Source organism: Octopus sinensis, unplaced genomic scaffold (assembly GCF_006345805.1).
Source record: "Octopus sinensis unplaced genomic scaffold, ASM634580v1 Contig01435, whole genome shotgun sequence".
NCBI classification, from domain to species: domain Eukaryota; kingdom Metazoa; phylum Mollusca; class Cephalopoda; order Octopoda; family Octopodidae; genus Octopus; species Octopus sinensis.
Genome location: NW_021824841.1, coordinates 55012 through 62041, shown reverse-complemented (window position 1 = coordinate 62041; position 7030 = coordinate 55012). Strand labels below are relative to the sequence as shown.

Below are 7030 nucleotides of genomic sequence, written 5' to 3'. Positions count from 1 at the left end.
AAGCGCCGTGGAAGTTCGTCGACGTCCAACCACTGAGCTGAGCGTCGCTCATTGTCGTAAAGAATCTATTTTCATCGCAAGTCACAATCCGGTCGAGAAACTGGTCGTTCTTGTTGCATAAAAGGAGGAAAGACGACACTTCAAAACGGCATTTTTTTTTTTTTTGGTTGTCGTTCAATTCGTGCGGCAGCCATTTCTCAAGTATTTTTGTTTTTCTAATCTCTTTCAAGCGGTTGCAAACTGTTATGTACGTTACGTCTAATTCAGAAGCAAGCTCTCGAACAGTTGTGCGTGGATTGGCTTCGACTAAGGATCTTAGTTGATCGTTGTCAACATCTGATGGCCGACCACTGCACTTATCATCTTCAAGACTCGTGACCGGTTCGAAATTTCTTGAACCACCATTGTGCTGTACATTCATTAGTGGTTTCTGGGCCAAACGCATCGTTGATATCGCTAGCTGTTTCAGCAGCTTTTCGGCCTTGTTGAGCTGGAATAAGAAAATTGTGTGAATTTGCATTTTGTCCATGTTGTATTCAACGTACCGGAAAAATTGCCTAATTATTCAGAGAGAGCGAAAAACCGGCTTTAAAATGATACATAAAGTCAAAGTAATTTAACGAAAATTAACTTGAAAATACATAATTTAAAACGAAAATTAAAAATTCCGCAAGAACTTTCTTGACAACCTAATATTTTAACGAAGTTCAATACATATCTTTTAAGCATATTAATAAACCTTTGCCAGGAGTAGAATAGGAATAGTGGAAACATTGTGTTATCAGATACATTAAGGAGCAATATAAGTTTTTGCCTTACAAAAATATATCTGTTTGGGAAGACATTCTAAATGGTATAGTATAAGCAAAACTTCTGATCGATTAAAGTAAGTTTCTTTTAATGTTAATATTCTTGGCAAATAATGAAGAGAGGGACTCTTGTAGAAATCACCCAGCGAAAGGAGTCGCTGAGCTGCAAATGGTTGTGAAACATTTATCTAGAATGTGTGTATAACCAGCAACTTCAACGTCAAAGTACTGTTATACGAGTGTAGTTGTTGCTTCATAGAATATAGTAGGACCAAATGTAAAAGGCATTCATAGATCTGGAGCAATGTAGAAGATGGAGATGTAGCCATGCTATAATATAAATGTTAGGATTTGAGTTGTGAAGATGAAAAAAGATTCCTGTAATATTCTATGGTTTTAGAATTACTTTTGTTTATATTTGAATAATTTTTATTACAAGGATGATTATAATTTTCGGAAATGAACTTCACTGTTCAGGAATATTCAAGGTCGTTTGGAAATACATAAAGATTTTCAATCTCTGGTTTTCATCTCTTTTAATTATATTGTTTCAATAAAAAATCACACCGACTAAAAGATGATATCGATCTATTAATGGTTGTCCTTATTCTTCATGATGAGCAATTATATTCCTATTTTAAGATCTGTTCATCTAACTAGAAATTTATATTCTTTGTACTAAACTGAATGCTTTATTTTCGATCAGACAGATGGACTAGTGTTTGCGAGTGCTCGATTACGCCAGAGGTGAGGAAAAACAGACACAGAATATTAAGACAGCACTCATTGCCGAAGAGTGATCTTTTCTTGATGTTCCTGGATGAATGTATAGAGAATATGCCCGATCTATTCATTCGGTACTATTACAAAAAACCCCCTTTCCGATGAAAGGTACTGTCCCCAAAAGTTACACATCTCTTTTTCCTCGTGGCAAAATAAATATATTACATTTTAACAGTTTTATCTTCAGAATATACTCTTGCACAATGAAAAGCAATGTTAAATTGAATTACATGAGTTAGCTTATTGTCTTTATAAATACTTTTAATAATTTTACATTTTTACAATATATAAAATGTCCTAATTTACACTTAGAACAATCTACCTGTCCCCAATCATTTAAATGTACTTGATCCGTACAACACACATGCAGTTCAATATATCTCACTTTCTATGTGGTTCTCACGTTCTAAAACTTCTAAATAGGCTTCTTGGTTCTAATATTTTTTTAAAACCCAGTATAAACTATGATTACCATATTCTCTGAGAAATTATTAAACTTAAATATTGTTTTGTGCTCACAGATATAGATATAAAACAAGATTCTATGACGTTTATATTTATCTCCTAAACATAAACAGCATTAAAGAAAAAAGTTAAAATAATAACCTGAACAGGAGTTTGGCATTTGACTCATCAATGTTGAAAATATATTGTAGATATAATAAATTCCTACAATTATTTACACTTCTCTGCTCTATGAAAATAAAATGTTGGCAGAAAACAATACTGATCTTTTAAATAAATATAAATCAAATTTGATGTGCTTTCATATTTTATTTCAACATATATTGGCTACAGGTTTCAGTCCGTTGATGTTAAAATATCCTGAAAAAGAAGGAAAACAAAAGCAATGAGATTTTTACTGTCTCTCTCCCCTCATAACTGCCTCAACTTTCTTTAGACTCTGTATTTGTGTCTGTGTGTGTGTGTGTTTGTGTGTGCGCGTATTTGTGTCTGTTTTTGTATGTGTATTTGCGTGTATTTGTGTTTGTGTAAGACAGAGAGCATATTTGTGTACTTGTGTGAGTGTGTGTGAATGTATGTGTGCATGTGTGTGTGTGAGTGTATGTGTGTGTGTATGTGTGTGTGTGTATGTGTGAGTGTGTGTGAATGTATGTGTGCATGTGTGTGTGTGAGTGTATGTGTGTGTGTATGTTTGTGTGTGTGTGTGTTTGTGTGTGCGCGTATTTGTGTCTGTTTTTGTATGTGTATTTGCGTGTATTTGTGTTTGTGTAAGACAGAGAGCATATTTGTGTACTTGTGTGAGTGTGTGTGAATGTATGTGTGCATGTGTGTGTGTGAGTGTATGTGTGTGTGTATGTGTGTGTGTGTGTGTGTGAGTGTATGTGTGTGTGTATGTGTGTGTATGTGTGAGTGTATGTGTGTGTGTATGTTTGTGTGTGTGTGTGTTTATGTGTGTGTGTGTGTTTGTGTGTGTTGTGTGCAGTGTATATCGGTCTGGGTTATTCAAAATAGTCATGTACAGCACAGCGCGGAGCGAAACTCTTCATGTAACAAACCTAAGTAATAGAAACATTCCACAGTGGTCTGCCATGATGTAAAATACAAATACCAAATTATTAGAAAGAGAATTCAAGAATCTCTGTGCACTTATTTATATCAGCTTTGAATCTAAACATTAAATTAAAACATAAATCCACAATAAGTTTCATTGGATACGTTACCTGGTAAAGATTTTCAAATGACTCAATTATATTTCAAAAAGCTGGGGACTTCGCTTTACCTGAAGCATCATGTTCCATGTTACTTTCCGTGGTGTCCGCCGGAATGATCATGAGAGTGATGTCTTGCTATGTGTATAGCATATCTTCTTGAAGATAGAACATATCCAGGGTCTCCATCACCTGCAACTCCAGATACACCACCAGACATAATGTCGCTTCGTTTTTCTAGAGAGGAAGCATCATCAGCACCTTCAGCATCTCTATTCAAAATTCACTTCTTGCAAAACGACTCTGCAGTAGTCCGACCAGGAGGACTGCATAAATCAAACAAACAATTCTGCTCATGTTAAACATTTCGATGGAGAAATGACTTGTTGTCTGTTTCATCTCACTTTTATATCATTTTATATCATTGATTCTGTCATTCGTCTGCAATATTCCCAAGTCGAACGTGTGTTTGACTGCAGTTTTAGTAATCCTTTGCTACACCATCGTGCATCAGTAAGCAATGTCAAACCAGCTTATATTGCATATATTGTTGATACATCTGCTGATCCCAGATTAAGTGTATTACAACCAAATCTAATTTAATATATTATTTCGATCATAGGATATGTTATTTAGATCATAAGTGTGTGTTGGATTATATTGCTATCCTTCGATGTATCTGTCTATATTAGGAGAAGGCCAGTCAAAGAAGTTTATGATCAATATTTTCTCATTCTTAAAAGATATTTAGAAACATATTACACCACCCCAAATCATTGGCGCGTGTTCTGATGGTTGTGCTCTTTGGCTCATGATCACAATGTGGCGAGCTCGATTTCTTGATAGGACAGACAAGTGTGTCCTGAAGGAAAATACTTCATTTCCCATTGTTCTAGTTTGCTGTACTGACTATCATTTAGGTGCTGGTGCAGCCGTCTCCTCTTCCATCTGTCACACAACTAATGCACGGCCAAAGGCTTATCTATGCCTGTTTTCAACTATATAATACCTGTAATATTTCTCAAAACCAGAGTATATGTTATCAATCCCATTTCCATTTGTGAATGACGACTAGCTATGCTAGAAATGGCAACGGTAGCTAAATATTTTGATAGGGGGAAAACTTTACCTATCATATAGCCAATAGATACTATTAAAAATACGACCATTTCAATTGCAGCGATGTCATCACAACCCAAATCCCTATTTAATAAAATGGTACGACAAACTATATATAGTATTTTATATCTATGTTACATTTATTTTCTTCTATTTAAATTCATTTAAATTCCTATTACCCTTGGTCTAATTTGAGTGAAATGCAGGGCTTTGGATATGAAAAGTTTATACACGTTAATACATCTTCAATACAAGGTAATAAATATAAAATAAACAAGTAAACTTCCGAGTACGTGGCTTGATGTTGATTCTTAGTTGAAATCATTTTACTTTATTTACTAAGGAGAAGGAAAGAATCTGAGAGAGTTTGTACAAGGTATTAGGTTGGATTATTCATTATATATTCTTGATGCAATTTACCAACAAAAGTTCAATCCTGTGTGTTATTGTAATATAATATTATTCAGCCTTACTTAATGGAACACAGGCACGACTTCTAGATTAATAACGCTAGAGAACAAGGTCACCTGTGTGTCTAACGGGACCACTGTCCTAGATGTAGTAGCAATAGTCCATTACAATTTTTTCTATAAACCATAGTAGCTGGAAGAAAAGTATTTCGAGGGTCTGAAGAAGAAGGGTATGGGTAAATGGATGGAATGGGAAGTGTGATGCTGACCAATGTGCAGGTAGAAAAGATAGAAGTTGGCTAGTCAATTACTGACTATAGCGGGAAATTAATAGTTGTTCATGTAGGAATTAGTAATCAGGAATACCATATTTTTGTAAAGGACTATAAACATCATGACACATGGCCTGAAGAACTAAAGTCGCTGGCAACAAGTTTTATTTATCCGTTCTTATTTCATTGGACTTTCAATCATTCTTAAACAAACAACAAAACACCCACCGTTTTCTCATAGACATACGGTGAAAAATTTGAACTTTATGTAGTATATGACGTTTTGGAGAGTACAAGCAAAACAGTGTGTGGCATACAAAATCGAATGGGGCCGTGTAGGGTAGTAATTCAATGTACGAGGGTTGACGAATTGCAAAGTTAGCAGCAGCAAGCAAAAAATCTAGACTGGATATAAGAAAGATTGAAACAATAGTGGACCAGAGGTCACTGATATTGTGACCGGAACTGAAGGAAGTGAGGGGAGGGTTCAAGAGAGATATTAAAAGTAGCAGAGTTAGATTGAGGAAGATGGAATTCGTGATTGTAGGTTCTGTGTGAGATAGAAGTTGAAGGAATGAAATATGATCGGTGATGGTACAGGCACGGGATAACAGTGCTAGTGTTGAATATAACTATGTTGAAGCTAAAACGTTTTCCACTTTGTGATACTTAACCTTGAAGTTATTGACCTAAGCATAGGTGTGGAGGAGATTAAAGAAATGTGGTAATTGATTTGATGTGAGTAGGGCAGAACAAGACAAAATAGATGTAGGCGTGAGAGTCAGTGTTTGTACCCCCCACCATTGCTTGACAACTGATGTTGCTGTGTTAACATTCCTGTAACTTAGCGGTTGGTAAAAGGCACTGACAGAATGAGTTCTAGGCTTACAAAGAATAAATCCTGTAGTCGATTTCTTCGACCAATGGCGGTGCTCCAGAATGTTGTTTTGCAATTTTAATTTCCGACTTTCAATTAGTTTTATAAAATCCAAATATTTTGAGTAACTTTATGTTGAGAGTGGTTCTTAGACAGACCAACGATTCCTAACTGGGAGCCATATGCGTGCGGCACATGCTTAAAACTACATGAAATATGGAGAATATTTGAAGATATGTCAAGTAATTATCTATCAGGCATAAAGCATAAGATCACAATCTTACGGACCTTGATTTTAATTTCATTTTCTTCTTTTTTTTTTGCGAATTTCAAGAACATCAATGGTGAATATTACAATGTACAAGACAATTTAATGGTACTGTATTATACAATATGTAATCAATCAAGTACACATTAAACAAAATCAGTCGTTAACTAAGCGAAGTAAATACATTATATAATGAGATTTAATACATTGGTTTATTTAGACTTGGAACATAGCAGTTATATCTTTATTGCTATACATGTCCATGTGAAATGAAACTAAAGTCGAAATTTCAAATAGATACCTATATAGATGATATATGTCCAATGTGATACGAAGGAAGATGGAGCTGAGAAACACGTGGTTATGAAGTAAAACTCATGTATCTATCACAAAAGGTCTACATAGTTCTGTTCAAACTTTCTTAAGTAAACCAATAATTATAAATAAATGGTAACGGATATTTTAATCATAAATTAATTAAATATAATCTTAAATTATGATGGGATGTTTTTCGTATTCGTAGAGTAAAGATCGATAAAATATAAGCATTTTCATTATTATTGATTTTTCATTATGTGTTTAAGAACTGTAGAATAAGAGTTATTTTTCTTTGACTCTAATTAAGAGTTTGGTTCGAGTTGCTAATATTTGACTTAAGTTAAAGTACTAATGATTTTATGAAGGTTAATAACACCCAGGTATCTTCTATATTTTTATTTTCTATAAACCAAAACGAAGGAAAACCGCAATGCAATCGATTGAAAAATGACGTGATTGTCACCATGATAGATCGTTAGGACGCCATGATAGATCGTTAGC

The 7030-nt window shown here is 34.5% G+C and overlaps 1 long non-coding RNA gene across 1 annotated transcript; it reads right to left on the bottom strand.

The window, feature by feature from the left end:
* Positions 1-2346: 2346 nt before the first annotated feature.
* LOC115227058 lies at positions 2347-3566 on the bottom strand. Its single transcript, XR_003883067.2, has 2 exons — positions 3278-3566; positions 2347-2417 (listed from the first exon to the last, which is right to left on the bottom strand). It is a non-coding gene; the product is annotated as an uncharacterized LOC115227058 (long non-coding RNA).
* Positions 3567-7030: the final 3464 nt, after the last annotated feature.